The sequence below is a fragment of the Ptychodera flava genome, chromosome 6 (assembly GCF_041260155.1).
Source record: "Ptychodera flava strain L36383 chromosome 6, AS_Pfla_20210202, whole genome shotgun sequence".
Classification (NCBI taxonomy): Eukaryota; Metazoa; Hemichordata; class Enteropneusta; family Ptychoderidae; genus Ptychodera; species Ptychodera flava.
In genome coordinates this window covers 19,544,193-19,561,633 of record NC_091933.1, presented here as the reverse complement: position 1 = coordinate 19,561,633, position 17,441 = coordinate 19,544,193, and the positions used below count along the sequence as shown (strand labels likewise).

Here is a 17,441-nt window from a genome sequence, read left to right as displayed (position 1 = left end):
AACTGCTGAACTGTCTTTCACTGCTGTAAATGTATTTGCATGGTCCACATATGAATCACGTTTCATCAATTTTTGTCAAGTTGTTCCAGATACATGACTCTAGTTGTGAGAGATTATTCATTACAACAACAACCAATTGGCTAACATGAAACTGCCAGCTTACTCATTGTGTGATCAATATATTAAGTTTGTTTTATCAACTTTGTTCCAAAGCTATATTTGCAAATGAGAAGATGTTATTGACGTAAAACTGTTAAATGACTTGAAATCTGTAAAATGTTTTTGAGATCAAAACATGTATATGTTCACTTACAAAAACAACCTATTGGACCCTATTGGGAAATCATATATGACTGCCCTATAGGGCGGTCTTACAGTATAAGGCTCTAAAGGAGTCCCTATAGGGCCGCCCTATAGGGCACACCTATAGGGCCACCCTATGGGGCACTAGAAGGATCCCCATAGGGCGCCCTATAGGGCACTAGCCGGGTCCCTATAGGGCCTTCCTTTAGGGTACTTGAGGGATCCCTGTAGGGCTGCCCTATAGGGTACTTGAGGGATCCCTGTAGGGCTGCCCTATAGGGTACTTGAGGGGTCCCTATACGGCCGCCCTATAGGGCACTAGAGGGAGTCCCTATAGGGCTGCCCTATAAGACACCAGCAGGGTCCATATAGGGCCGCCCTAAAAGACACCAGCAGTCTTCCCTGTAGGGCCACCCTATTAGACACTAGTAGGGACACTAGCACTGCCCAAAAGAAGATGAACTCTATTGGGACTTAATGGCTGCTATATTTATGTTGTGTGGCCCTTATGAAAATGTTTTGTTTTTTTATTTTTTAAGTATTCTTGAAGGAATACTATTTACAAACCTGAAAATGTCTTTAAAAAACACTGAATACACGACCTAGCATTTGTACACAAAGAAACTTTATTTCTAAAGTCACAAAAAATGACAAGTTATTGAGATACACAAAATATTATGCAAAGCTGTACGTAACAATTCAAATTGACTCTTATAGCTGAAACTGCTCAAGTATACTACATATTGAAATTAAGATCTACCTTTCAGGCATTTTTTGACTCGATATCTCATTGGGCAAAACTCATATCTTGACTTTTGTTACAGGTGAGCTGTTAGAGGTTCAGTAGATGCTGCATTGTCAAGTATCCAACACTAGTACAGAAATTTGCGAGAAATTTGCAAGAAGTTGACACTTTCTCGCTGTATTGCGAGAAGTAAGCAAGAATACACACTTTCTCGCGATCAAGCTGCGAGAACTGTGCTTTCTCGCATGCATCTGCGAGAAATTGAATTCTTGCAATCAATCAGCGAGAAATATGTTTTCTCGCTCTGCATCTGCAAGAAATTGTGAAATTTTTGTAAAATGCTTACACAGAAGAATACAATTTCTCGCAGATGCAGAGCGAGAAAACACAGTTCTCACCAGCTGATTGTGAGATTAATGAGATTTGATAAGTGATTCTGAGCATTATCTGATTTCTGACAAAATGCAAATTAAAAACTATGCAAAACACCTGCCATTTCCAAGCGAATTCTATTACCACATTTCCATGAGCCTTTCTGGAGATACTACACAAACAGACAGATTGGTACGTACAGATTTATGTGTGTGAACGTGAGCTAAAAAGTCCTGTCCAACAGTAATGGTATGCATGCAAGCAAATACAGGTCTGGGCCTCGATGGTATGTGTAATATCTACCTGTAGATGAAAATGCATCTTAAACTTTGTTTGAATTTCTAAGCTCGAACACAACATGAGGTCATAAATTGCTTCATTTATGGCAAGTTAACAACTGCACACTGCACTGCACATTGGAGTTTACGGAAGATGATTTAGACATACAATACGGACAGCCATTGGAGCTTGGTGAAACGTCAGGCCTGTTGCACATACCAGATAATAAAATGTATAGCATCTCAATCATCGCTGTAAAGTGAGGATGTCAGATAAGCAATGTTCTGTAAGCAAATGACATTAGCTGCAAGTGACTCCGGTTACATGATGATAGACACATGGTTACAGGTCTCATGTTGCTACTCAACATTGTTTTAGACTGTTTGTGGACACGAGTCCCTGATGCAATAAATGCACTGTGACCTCAATGCTTAGCATGCCATTTGTATCTCCAGTAGACACTTCAGTGCCACTATAGGGAAAAACAAAACAATTTGTACAAAAATGGACTTGAGGAAATTGGAAAAAGAAGTAAAAATAAAGACATTTGTTCTTGATAGAAAGAGGATCAGGCAGCAAGCTGCTGGCAGTTCCAATCAACACCACACGCAGAACAAGTTTCTACGTAACAATTTTCTCCAACAAAAGTACCACAAGGCTACAGCTGAAACAAACATGGTTTATTTCCCATCTACCAGATCAATGTAATATGTACAAAATATATTAGTAAACACACGTGTACACACAGAGACTCACACCAACGACTAAAGTAAATACAAATACGGTACTTTGCTCCAGGTCATCACCCTGCTATCATCAAGTTTGATATTTTCCCCAAATAAAAAAAAAATGAAAAACTAATTTTCATTGATCTGCATTAATTTTGTATTCTCATATTACTCATCTCCTACATGGGTTCAATACCTTCAAATTATATACTTCATGGAGCCCTCATCTTACACTATTTTTAATAAATTTCAAATAAGAGTTGTTATCGTCAGTTTCTCTTGGTAATAAATGCTGTCGGCAGACTATAACGCTATATTACAGATTTGACCTGACATGTACATGTACATGTATGTGTGTGTCAGTGACCTTGTCATCAAGTCACAAACCCTTTTGACTTACCTTTCTGACCATACAGATGTTAAGAAAGAAAACTGTCATTTTCAGATCAAAAATCTTGTAGGTATAATGAAAGGTCAGAGTTTAACGACTGACTTGCCTTAGATTAGCTTCTATAACTGAATTAGCTGTCTCTGCAGTGATCCTAACATCCTTAAAGCCCGATGAAAATATTTCAGACTTATGAAGTGCATTTTGACATCTGAAATGCCGCATTTTGACATCTAAAAGGCTGATGGACTTACTGAAATTACAGGAGATACTCAACTTGGCCAGAAGGAAAGTGCCTAAAAACTTCGACCTACTGCTTGAAATCATCCACCCACTCCATGAAAACTGATGGCGTAATCAATTTAGTTACTTACAAAGTGGATGGGGGAGTATGAAGTTGAAAGTGCTTTCTTCATGGTGTAATGTTAACCTGTCGGTTCCCATTCAGTGAGATTAATATTGCCTTGGCCATTTCAGAGGGTTGGCCGTTGGCAAGTACGACACTTAGATAATGAGATTGTGTCGCTTGTATCTGCCAAGATGAGTGAAATTTCTCGATCCTGTGATTGAAATTAAGGAGGGGAATTAACAGGTTTTGTGGGCAAGGTGGATGACTGGTTAGTTCAAACTTCTTGAAAATGCCATCGCTTCATTTGGGTGACAGTGAAGAATTTCCAGTCTTCTAGTTGAGCGCTGTGTCTAGACCGATAGCTGTGGGTGCATGATTACTGTGAGCGCTAATCCATCGAGTTGTGTCTCGGCCAACAAACACATAAATGTCTGGGGTTAGAGGTGTACCTGTACTTGCTGAGGATGTGCCTGCTATTTTGGTACCCAAAAACGTACGTCTAGCATCATGCTGTAATTTTCTATCAAAACTATAAAATTGCTCGTACATGTATATGACTGTGAAAGGACTCCAGCAGTGGACCAATTTCAGAGTGCTTACATACATATGGTGTCTGATGGTCTGTTGTACTGTGTGTCATGGCCAATAGCTGTCTGAGGGTGGAAGATACTTTATGGCCAATAGTCTGTTGAGTCATTTGTCCTGACTATTGTGAAGGGCAAAGAGCCGGAACTTAATGATTTTTTTCTGCAGTTTTCATTTCTTGTTGTACTCCCCAACAAGTGTGTTGAGATACACAGTTATGCAGCTTGTCAACTCAGCTTGTACATGTGTAGATTGCATTATTCTTTCTTGAAAAGTGAAAGCTTGTCTGGACTACTATTCTAATGTAGACAATAACAGCGCACTTTACACATACATACCTGGACACTGTGTTCACAAGCTAAATAGTGGGTGTTTCAACATGCTTTGGGGAGTAGAACGAGAACTCACAATTCATATACAAAACAAAAAATGAAGAAAAAAATTGTCAAAGTGTACAGCTACTGGCCCTTTCAACGGCCATAAGGTAGATGTGTCTTGTTCATTGATTGCAGGCCTTGGCCAATTGCTGTTTTGTTGTAGCACAAGTTGGGGATTGTGGTTGAAGATGTATTTTCTCAATGTTCAGGTTGGCCTAGAGCTGTCCAGGGAAGTGTCTGAAAGTCATTCAGTCCTTTGCGTGACTGATACAGCTGTCAGTGGGCAGGCCTGTCACAAACTGATATGTCTGTCTTGATCAACAAATAAAGCTATTTACAGTAGATGTGTGTGTTTGTCTATTCTTAATGGAACTGTTGGACTTTAGGTGACAGATTGTGTTGTGACGGGAAAATATTTTTATTATGGACTTGAAATTTCTGGAACCAATTCAACATTTCTTTCCTATCTGAACAAAGTTAGAAACACAGCCAAACACCATGAAATGAGTGAGACCAATTGAACATCTGCTCCGGGTTTATCAGGACTTGATATCCCTGGAATGCAATGAAAGAGTTGGCAGGGATAAAACAAATATTTTTATTCCATTTCTAGAGGCATGACTGGGAAAATATCAAAGAACGAATGTACATTGCGCAATTCTCATATCATATTTTTGCTTCATTCATTCACAGCGCAATTTCTGTCACTTTTGTGAAACCTTGTAACAAATATCATCACATGAAAACTTGCATATGTCGGTCATGGCTAAACTTTAATATCATTTCATAAGTTATGCATGCGTTGATAAGCTAACATTCTTATCAGACTGCAGCAGCTTCAAACATGACAATAAAGTCAACTACGGCAAATACGCAGCAGATAAGATCTTCCTGAGATCTTCAAAGCATCGGCACATCATCAGAATTTTTTAATAAGGGAAGGCTATCAGCTAGCTCCTTCACAGCAGGTAGCCAGTTGCCATGGGAATACGGAAGGTTATTAAGCAATTTGGAAAGATACGCACAAAGGCAGATGCTGGTAGCACCCTGCAGGCAGCCACAAAATAATTCATGTATCTAAATACCATCAGCTCTGTGACTAAATTTCTTGACTTTCCAAGGTTCATTCATTCATTCATGCATAAGTATGCATACCTTGGCATGAAAGCACTGTGCACCCTGTGGGAAAAGGCTTTGAAAAGGATGATCGGAAAAAAAAAAATTGCATCTCAAAACCATCGAACATATGGTTGACTTATGTAAACATGACGAAAGAAAACTTTTGCCATTAAATTTACAAGAAAAGCCATGTGTCAAAGCGCCCCTGCCTTTACAACTCATATTTTTCTTATTGTGTAGTATTATGTGCCTGTAATATTCCTTGTTCATTCACATTTCAATGGTGATAGATACACATGGACACAAGCAGGGAAGAAAATTCATCCAAAATGTTTCCACACTTTGGACAAGTTTGTGTAGTGATTTACATTATGTTTGCCAGATGTGAATGCCTGCAGGATAAACAATCATACTCTGGAAAAGTTATTTTAGACAAGGAATATATATATATATATATATATATATATATATATATATATATATATATATATATATATATATATATATATATATATATATATATATATATATATATATATACATATATGCCTTTGAAAATTTAACAACCATTCTTCAAAATATTGGTGAATTTAAAACTGAAAAATTTACTTTACTTCACTTTCATGCGCATCTGAGGAAAGCTGCTGATGAAATGAAAACGTCATGTGTTGTCTCCAAAAATGTGATGAAAGTTTTCATAATTAATGACAGATATGTCTTCTAAATGTCAGATTTACCTGGAGAGAAATAATAAGGCTAGAAGGTGTGAGGATTCCTTGAACTTCTCATGATTAATTAAATACCATACTTTGTTGGAATAAGATTCATGGATCTCTTTTCATTACCGTGGTACGAAATTATTATTTAATAATAACGATTAAGGTAGTATGCACCTTGAAAGTGAAAGACTTACACTTTCACTCAACTTTTAACCATTCTCTTACCAAATCAACAATGAAATTCGGGGGTCACTATGCAAAGTTTGGAAATAGCGAAACAAATTACCCAACATTTTGAGCATTTTTGCAATATTTTGAAATTCAAAATGGCTGCCATTCCTGTGTTAACTCTATGGGGGGAAATTGAATTTGGATATTTGAAAAACTTTGATGGTGAAAGTTCTTCTTTCTTCTAGAGCTTTAAAATGAGCCCCCACAAGTGATAGATCGGCAAAGAATTGTAGAAATTTGAGAGTCCGACTATCTGTCCCCAAGGCGTGTTCTACCTTGTTAATAGTCACACAGAAACTAACCAATAAAGATTCCCAGGCTATACAAACCTGCAAAGACTACCTGTATTTTGTTAAGTCAGCAAATCTGCATGAATTCTAAGGTCCTTTGCATCAGTTGAAAATCAAACCATGCAAGCTTTTTGATAAACTGACTGATCCTTTTGCTGACACTCTTGTTCTCTCAAGCTAAATGTGCACTTTTTAGATTATATTAATTTCACACTTATATCCTAATCTCATAGTTAACACATCATAACACCAGAGAGAAGTCTGACTTTTGTTTTGGAAATTCTCACCTACAGTGTACTACAGAATTGTTCATCATCTTTATGGTTTAATAAAATTCTCACAAGCAGTGTCTGGGACTTCTTATTATGGTATAAATGATTTGTATCTAATTATAATCTTCAACCCTATGTACCGGTATATAACCTAAAGATGCACAATTGTGGTACTTATCATACCCAACATCTGACAAACATATTCACCATGTCCATCAGCTTGATACCGCCATAGTTAATAAAAATAACATACTTAAATCATTGAGATGATGTGTGTGATGAGTTTACAACCTAAAATAAAGTGGAGGCTATATATAGTCTCCGATTAAACTGATAGGAGTAACTATGCTTTGCGGTGAAATTATCGACTCCCTTTGTAGAGGACAGATTTAGCAGAGTGGGGGACTTGGGTCTTTAAATTTTCAATTCTTGTCCAATTACAACCAAACGACTTTCCATTAGCCCACCTACTGAATATATCAGCCATGAAAGCATACCATGAGTGTTGTTGGTCTGTTTGGAACTTGGATACAATGTACCTGCTATTTCACAAGTTCTCAGCTTCCAGAGGGTATAATTTGCTGACTTTTATTTTTCCAAAACAAACAGTAAATCCATTTTGTATGACAAATTCAACAAGGTTTGGTTCAATCTTTTATAAAAGTCATCACACATACGCAAATTTAAATTTAATTTACACATGACAATGCCTGGATTACTTTGCTCATCTGAAAAACAGGACGAACATACAGTATCGTAGGGCATGCCAAATATCTTCATAGCAGCATGTTTTGACCCTAAAACCCCCATATTTGCTGCATATAGGTACCATTGCCCTCTCTTGCTCTGATGAGAGGCGATGTTGTTCCGCTTTATATATAGTGAGCTAGGCATGGTCAGCAAAGTTTTGTGGGCTTGGAGCTTGGCAAACTAGATCCTTGAGGACACATCAGTACAGTCAACAGATTGGACGCTGTGTAGCGAACCTGGGACTGCCAGAGAGAGTCCATAGCATGCTCTGGTACATCAAAGGTTAGTTAATCATGTAGTGAGTTTGCCGACAAGAATCATATTTCAGTCATGCATTTAATACAGGAAAAAGGTTAAAAAATGAAAGTCATGACCCAACTGTATGGCAGAGTAATCATCTTGTGATGTGGTCAGGGGTCATGAGTCAAGAACATGCTTTGCTCTGCCGACAGTGGTGATTGCTGTTTGGCTCTGTCAACAATTCCTCTGTGGGCCGACAAAAAAGGATGAAAAGATAGATTTACTTGCAACAATGAGACCAGAAGATGTTGCAGAAATGCCATGGCCAATAACCAGTGCGTCAGGCTGTGACCTTAACCATGATCTCTTGACAAAAGTTTTGATGTCATGTATCAAGCGAAATTGGATACAGCACCTGCATCGATTGTAGAATGTGACATTCCCGGGAAACTAGCTATATTGATGATATCAGCTGCTGCATTGTGGAAGATCTAATTTGTTACTTTGAGCATGAAGTCATGATATCAGACAAAGGATAAAGTGATTATTCCTTCTATCTGAAAGCAATCACTCATTTCTCAACAGCCAGCTCTAAACTACTGCACAAAATTACTGTAAAAGGTGAAGGACTTGCATTCCAATTAAGGTAGTATATGCCTTGAAAGTGAAAGACTTAAACTTTTGCTCAAACTCTCCTCAAGGAAAATTTCAAACATTCTCTTTTAAATCAAGAATAAAAATCAGGGGTCACCGTGCAAATTTTGGTACTAGAGAAACAAATTACCCAAGATTTACTGATATTACGGTATAAATTCAAAATAGCCGACATCCCTGTGTAACCCTGTGAGCGCCAAAGTCAACTTTTGTCGCCTTTATAAAATGTACTCCAGTCAAATTTTTTCAGATTTTTGCCAAAATTTTGATGAAAACCTGTAGCCAATGAAACATGATGTCCGTTTGATCCAAAATAATAAAAAAAATTACACAAAAATTCATAAAAATTGTTAAAATGTTGCACTAAAATTTTGGTGGAAAAAATTACAGCACCCAAAGGGTTAACTTTATGGAAGAAAAATAAAATTTTCGATTTTCGAAAAAACTAAGACCGTGAAAAGTTTTCTTACACCAATAGCTTTAAAATGAGCCCCCACAAGTAGTTGATCAGAAAACAATTAAACAATTTTCGAAGTCTGAATATCTGTAACTGAAGCGCATTCTACCTTAAGCAGACTGGTATAAAGTAAAAAAGAACATACATTTTTCAAAAATTCATTCATTTTTAAAAAATGTATATTCACATGAATAATATAGGTTAAAGTTATAACAGGGTTTCAGTCAGTCAGGTTTGCAGAGGCTGTTGGTTTTTTTCAGAAAGTTTAATTTTATTAAGACCAAAATTCTGACTGGCCGGTGTATAGAATAGGAGAATACAGGTAGTTGCTTTTACAATAAATGTCTATTGGTTGAATGTGTATATTTGGAGTTTTGAACAAAGTATGCAAACTGAGCCATGTTATACTGTGTGAGAAGGCAAGCATCTGACATACAGGAGAGTAAAACAGGTCAAGAGATGTTCTACTGTTCTAAGTGCTGTGTGTGTGTGCAAAACACACTAAATTCCCTGCCTCAATCACCAATGTGTACTTACACATGTACATTAAGTGGTTGCTATAGTATTTTTCATAGAAACAATACAAGCCATTACCCAGGGATGGACCTGTACTGTCTATGTGCGTGTAGTGATACTGTATGTGTGAGAACACAGGACTAACGTTGTTGTTGATAGCGCACTGGCTAAACTAGAACTACATGTGGTAGTTTATTTATCAATTAGTGAGTCTTTAATAAATCATATCTGGAATTATTCTCTAGACTGTTCATTCGATAGTGTTCACTTGAGTCCGCAATTGTAAAGATAAAATTAACTCACTACGTTACATTTACCATTTGATCTTGCGAGGCAGGGTGGTCAAAATAACGATAGATATTCTTGTGGTGGTAGTTAAACTCTCATAAATTTCTTTTTGATCACACACGGTGGCGCTCTAATTGCAGTCGGTAACCACTAGAATTGTCATTTCGTTGTGCACATGTGTATGCAGTATGTAGAGCACCGGACAGCTAAGTGTGAATTTAAGCCTGGTTGGTGCAAGTGGAAATTCACACAAAGAATACTGGTATACCGTATGACAATGTCCTGTCCTTACCCATTGGTCATACAATGTAGCTGGGGTATGGTACATGTAAAATATATACTCAATGCCAATAAAAGGTATACATAGTCTCCTCTGACTTTGAGAAAATTGTATGTTTTTATTGTATTTATTATTTTCAGATAATCAGTCTGTTAGCAGTTGCCTATTTGATGACTGGTCTAGCTGCACTAATGATTGTTCTACACTGAAAGATGCTCTCCAACTTCGTTAGCCAAGGGAGTTTCTTTGGGCAGAGATCGCAACCCTCCCTTGGTTGGTCAGGGAGACTATGCGACACCAACCTAATGAAGCCATGTGGACCGGACAATGGATGCTCTCAGGAGTTACAGAGTGGGAGCACTATTTCAATCCCATGATGCTTTACACAGCATCCTGATGGTGATACAGTACTTTCACAGAGGGTAGGAGGTATATATGAGATAAGCATAACTGTTACAGTAGCAAAAATGTGGTTGAAATAAACAGACAGGTAGATTTCACATTCAACAACGATAAGAAGATCTAGTCTTGGTTTTCTTGACGGGAAAAAGTGTGAACATGACAGATGGTGCAGTGTGCTGTTTCAGAAGACAGATTGATAGACTGATTTATAGTGTTCAGTGTTGTGGAACACATACAGTCATAGGTGTGTCTTTCAGCAAAAAAGAACCTTCCAATTTACGTCAAATGTCAATCAGACACAGTTTTGTTTTCCTTCTTACTCTGTCAATGAAGTTATGACAGCTGAGTAAAATTTCACAGACTGATAATAGCAGAATTTTCTTTTTTTAGGGGAGGGGGAGGGAGAGGTAGAGATCGAAACATTTTTTCAAACCACTTGTAAACAAAACTTATATATAAATAAATCTTGAATCAACTGAAAGTTTTGGAACTTGAACCTGGAGCAAGTCAATAAAATTATTAACATAATTTGGCTGACATGAGATTGGAAATAACATTTCACAGAGATAAAGTGTAATTTTCAACTAGGCATTTTTGTTAAGTAACCTTGTCGAAATAATTCAGTGCGAATGTTCAAGGTAATGAAAGCTGTGCCAACACCGGCAGCAGCAATTTCTATTTTCTTGGAGCAAGGTCGACAAAATAATTTATGTGCCCACAATATTTACCTTTTCTTTCAAGAGTTTATTGTAAGGAGACTGAAGATTATACGATATGGAGGACGTAAATACTTGCCAATCAAGGAGACCATCAAGGCTCAGTATTAAATCTTATAAAAGGTGATGCCATTATCTCAGCGAGAAGGCACGAGAAGAAGTGAAGTCACTCAACAGAAAAAAAAATAATTGAGAAGCACGGGAGAAATTAAGCTTGATTTCGGTGGAGTGAGATTGTGTTTTGGTGAGGCATATTTGATTCATGGTTCAGATAAATTTCATTGCGCCACATTATCCAGCAATGTTTTCCATAATGATTTAGGTTAAAAACTCAATTTCCTGTGAGTGGCACAAATTTGTGGGTACTTTTTGCACGAACTACGGCAAATCTTGCTGATGGTTAAGGCAAATCTTCCTAAAGGTTCCTATGGAATGTCTTCAAGTGGATGGTTATCCTGTTTTGCGGAATAATTGACACAATATTGCATAAAGTCTCAGATGTGAAGAAAATTTCTGACTTTAAATATCAACCAAAAATTAGCTACATGTACCGGTATGTGAGCTAGCTGTTTCAATCAAATTCTTTACTACCCTTTCTGTTCATACTTTCCATACAATCCGAGAATAGCGTTAGACAGTGAAACATACGCCATTCATTTTTCACAACTAGAATAAATCCTAATACTGGTACGTTGCTGGTGACATAGTTTCATCAATGTCACACTGGTCCTCATGTTCATTTCCTCAAATTTGAAATACTCTCTTTCTTCCTTCACGGACAGAAGGCGACATTGCTTGCTACATATAGGTCACAGCGCACTACACAATTGGCTGGTTTTATGGTGATGGGAAATTTCAAAGTACTATGCACTATATACATAAACGTATGTACTCTGGGTAGGGTACGTCATACCCTTTTCTATGTGATCTTATATTTGAAATGTAATAAAGTGAAATTTATTATGTTTATAATGCTATGGTACAATCTTTTTCAAAATACATCATCATCATATGACAGTGGATGGAGATCGTGGAAAGACCCTGGTTTCAGTTTAATAGCATGGAGCAATGCACAGCATCTGAATGGCAAGCACTGATGGTGGTTTGTAAAGGTTCCTCTAATTAATTTGCCAATGACGAATGAATAAAATGGCTGCCAGTCAACCGTATTTGATCATGTAGCAAAGCAATTCAAAAACAACTGACCAATAATAATAACATGCTACACTTACAATATTGTATCATTCATTTGCTACATGTGCAGTTGCAACTCTCCCTGTGCAAATTTACAAAAAAATTCAATCAATGGCGCCTCTAGAAGTGGGTCAAGGGCAGCAAAGGAGGATACTCCGACCTATTCATGTCTGGCTACAGCTTATGAAACTGAATAGCAACACTGCAAGTACCATCAACCCTCTTTGTGTGATTGGTTTCAGGCAATACCTGATTTTTTTCTTCTAATTTTCTTTTCAAAATCAAAGATGAGACAGTCCCCCCAGCTTTGGAGAATTTTGATGACTCAGTCCTCAAATCTGGAGAATATTTTAACAATACAGAGAACATTATGGATCTTACAGGCGATATATTCAAAGGGTGAAGAGTTACATCTACAGTGATGACAAGCGTTTTTACGAATTTGAATAGGCTCTTGATCTTTGGCAATTTGTGTGTATGCAGAACACCTTATCCTTCAGACATTATATAATTGCACAAAATTTACATCTTTATATTCCATCAGATGTCGCTTCGTAAGTCCACAGTGCACGGCCTCCAGACACAACATGCGGAGGAGACAATGGTCCACCACAAATATATTATACGGTAGCTTGGAAAAACCAATGTAAAAAATTTGAGCAATTAGAATGTCACTGAGTAAAAAACATCTCTGGCAGTATTGGAGACTTCCAGGAGGAGCATAGGGTATTATGTTATCTTTAACACTAAAACATTCACATATATGTATCTGAATATTTTCACATCATAATGCATACAACAAGGTTTTCCACCGACTGCCCAACCATGGGAACTCGATAAGAACTCAATTAACAAGGGAAATGGAAGCACCTGTACGAAGCAGCAATCTATTTATCTAGCTCTGCTATTTAACAATCCAGTGATAAATCACCGGATCATTTCCCTGTGAAAGGGTGATAATGTCATGATTGAGAGTTTTAATATTTTCTCATTATTTTTTTTACTTCTTCACAATGTACGCTGCGCGTCGCGGTAAATGCCAGAACGCTTCCTGTACTCCTTTGACTGGTTAATCAAAATGCAACCTTGCTATAGAGCTGGAAGGGATTACTTTGAACAGCATGCATTGTGGGATGTAAACTGAACTCAGCCGGTGAGCTGATATGCCTCAGGGTCAGGCTAAATTGTACGTCTAGCGACTGCATACCGTGTGCTGAGTAGCATTGCTTCGATTGAAATAGATGAAAACTTGTACAGATTTCATTAACCTTTTCCACACCTACCGGTACATCTTTCAATCGACCTTTCAACATACTCATTCTGTGCTCCTTTGTCTATTCCCCTCATCATTTCATTGGATTTCAGAGAGAGAGAGAGAGAGAGAGGAGAGAGAGAGAGAGAGAGAGAAGGAGAAAAGACAGACAGAGAGACAGACAGAGAGACAGACAGACAAGAGGAACACACTTTCTACAGAGTCAGCATGATTAAAGCTGCGTTTTCCCTTTTTACACTGAACTCTGTACATACTTATTCCCAAAAACATGAAGGAAAGGGGAGCCCTTTGTGGACTCTCTTAAAAATTGTTGGAATTAAATTGTTTGGCAAAATGTGAAAATCTGCAGCTTTTAGGGACAGACAGGACAGGATTTCACAGAGTGTCAATTGACAGTGGTTGAACCTATCAACCTGAGAAGAGGGGGAGTGTGGGGTGTGGACCGTAACCTAGAAACACAAGGTGTTCTAGATTAGCTCTAATGATCGTAAGTATCAACAGAAGGCTACAGCTTATAACATTTCATTCTGGATGCAATTGCAGACATTGTAAAATTCAGTTTTTTTCACAGCTCTATTTGGTCATTATTAGGGTTTCGAGACCACGGGTCCGAAACCCTCTAGTAATCGTTCCGTTTTTTATTATTAGGGTTTCGACACCATGGGTGCGAAACCCTCTTGTAATCGTTCTGTTTTTTATTATTATTATTCTTCTTCTTCTTCCGCCGCACTTCTGCGTTTACCACGCGAACACCGTTGCACCTAGAGACTTCATATTTGGTACACAGGTACAACTCAGCAAAAGTAATTTTTTGGTCACATGACCATAACAAAAGGTCACGTGACCTTTCGGCCATTTTGAAAATAAACTTTAAAATTGAGCTCATTTGCATAAAAAGTGAAAAATCAAAATTCTGCTCAAGTCACTTTTTAGACCATATAGCCTTGCTCCTTTATGCCAAATATCAAGGTCACAGGTGTTGCCAATTTTCAGAAGAAGATTTTTAAAGTATTATTTTTCTGAATTTTCTATGACCTTTGACCTCCCCTATACCTATACAGCTAAGCTATGGCAATGGCTTATTCTGGCCTATGTTAAAGTCAAAGACAGCCAGTGTCTATTGGACAATGGCTAGTAGGGGACCAAATTGCACTCCAGAATTTTGGGGAATGCACTTGACCTTTGACCTTGGCATCTTCCTGCAACTCATTTATTATGCGCATATCTAATTCTGAGCCAGCCAATAGAGCTAGAGGTCTGATTTTCGGTATATAGGGATAACATAGCATTAAAATTTTTTTGACAACTGTCATGTGACCTCGATGACCTTTGACCTTGAATATAAGTATATGTCCATAACTCGGTAACCACAAGTGCTACGTGCTTCATATTTGGTATGATGGGAGACCTTATGACACCACATCCTGTACCTCATTAATTATGCGCATATCTAATTCTGAGCCAGCCAATAGAGCTAAAGGTCTGATTTTTGGTATATAGGGATAACTTAGCAATACAATTTTTTTGACAAAACGTCATGTGACCTCGATGACCTTTGACCTCAAATATACGTATATGTCCATAACTCAGTAACCACAAGTGCTACATGCTTCATATTTGGTATGATGGCAGACCTTATGACACCACATCCTGTACCTCATTAATTATGTGCATATCTAATTCTGAGCCAGCCAATAGAGCTTGAGGTCTGATTTTTGGTATATAGGGATAACTTAGCAATACAATTTTTTGGACAAAATGTCACGTGACTTCGATTACCTTTGACCTTGAATATACGTATATGTCCATAACTCAGTAACCACAAGTGCTACACGCTTCATATTTGGTATGATGGGAGACCTTATGACATCACATACTGTACCTCATTAATTATGTGCATATCTAATTCTGAGCCAGCCAATAGAGCTAGAGGTCTGATATTTGGTACACTGGCATAAGTATTTGATAGAAGTTTTATGCAAAACTACCAGGTTGAAAGGATGACTTTTAGTACCATTTTAACAAATGTGCCAATTATTCATTAGGTAGGTGCAGATCTAATTTTTCTTTTGCTCTAATGCTGCCACTTGTGTCGAAACCCGGTCATCGCTGCTTGCAGCTATATTTATTATTATTATTATTATTATTATTCTTTTTCTTCTTCTTCTTCCGTCCTCTAAATGCAACTGCCACGCAAACACTGTTGCACCTAGAGACTTCAAATTTGGCACATAGGTAAAACTCCTCACAAGTAATTTTTTGATCACATGACCATAACAATGGGTCACGTGACCTGGCAGCCATATTGAAATTAAACTTTCAACTTGGCTTAATTTGCATAAAAATAAACCAATCAAAATTCTGTCAGATATTTTTGTAGACCATAGGGCTAGGCTCCTTAACACCAAATTTCAAGGTCATAGGCCCTGCCGATTTTGAGAAGAAGATTTTTAAAGTATTATTTTTCACATTTTCAGTGACCTTTGACCTCCCCTATAGATTTACAAATGCCCATTACAGGCTAGCCAATAGAGCTAGGAGTCTGGTTCTTTTTCGACGTAGACGATCATTGGCTGTTAATGTTCACCGAAATATTTTGGGTCAGGTCACGTGACCTTGACCTCATTAATTATGCGCATATCTAATTCTAGGCTAACCAATAGGGCTAGAGATCCGAATTTTGGTACACATTGACTACTATGGGATAGAATTCTATTGCAAATATGTCACATGACCAGACCTCATTAATTATGTGCATATCTAATTCTAGGCTAACCAATAGGGCTAGAGATCCGCATTTTGGTACACAGGGACTACTATGGGATAGAAATCTATTGCAAATATGTCACGTGACCAGACCTCATTAATTATGCGCATATCTAATTCTAGGCTAACCAATAGGGCTAGAGATCCGAATTTTGGTACACAGGGACTACTATGGGATAGAAATCTATTGCAAATATGTCACATGACCAGACCTCATTAATTATGCGCATATCTAATTCTAGGCTAACCAATAGGGCTGGAGATCCGAACTTTGGTACACAGGGACTACTATGGGATAGAAATTTATTGCAAATATGTCACGTGACCAGACCTCATTAATTATGCGCATATCTAATTCTAGGCTAAAAAATAGGGCTAAGGATCCGAATTTTGGTGCACAGGGACTATTATGTGATAGAAATCTATTGCAAATATGTCACGTGACCAGACCTCATTAATTATGCACATATCTAATTCTAGGCTAACCAATAGGGCTAGAGATCCGAATTTTGGTACACAGGGACTACTATGGGATAGAAATCTATTGTCAATATGTCACATGACCAGACCTCATTAATTATGCACATATCGAATTCTAGGCTCACCAATAGGACTAGAGATCCGAATTTTGGTACACAGATAGTAGTTTGGGATAGAAATCAATTGTCAATATGTCACATGACCAGACTCATTAATTATGTGCATATCTAATTCTGAGCTACCCAATAGGGATAGAGATCCGAATTTTTGTACACAGGGACTACTATGGGATAGAAATCTATTGTCAATATGTCACGTGACAAGACCTCATTAATTATGCACATATCTAATTCTAGGCTAAGGTGATAGAGCTAGAGGTCTGATTTTTGGTATAAAGGGATAACTATGATATTGAATTCTTTTAACAAAATGTCACATCACCTCGACTACTTTTGACCTAGATTTCACAAATACTACCATAGCCTCCCATCTTTTTGCATATGTATTTCTCTATTACCCCTGTTGACGGAGATGTCTCGAAACCCGGTGATTGCTGCTTTGCAGCTATATTTGTACTTGAAATGTAGTTTCTGCAGTCCTGACCGGGGATAAAAATACATTCTTGTACTCAGATGACATTGATAAGACAAAATTTCCACAGAAATAGG

General features: G+C 37.7%; 1 protein-coding gene across 2 annotated transcripts in view; it reads right to left on the bottom strand.

The window, feature by feature from the left end:
- Nucleotides 1-17,441, bottom strand: part of LOC139135075 (phosducin-like protein) — an 86,521-nt gene that overhangs the window by 40,647 nt on the left and 28,433 nt on the right. The gene's annotated exons all lie outside the window — the stretch shown is intronic.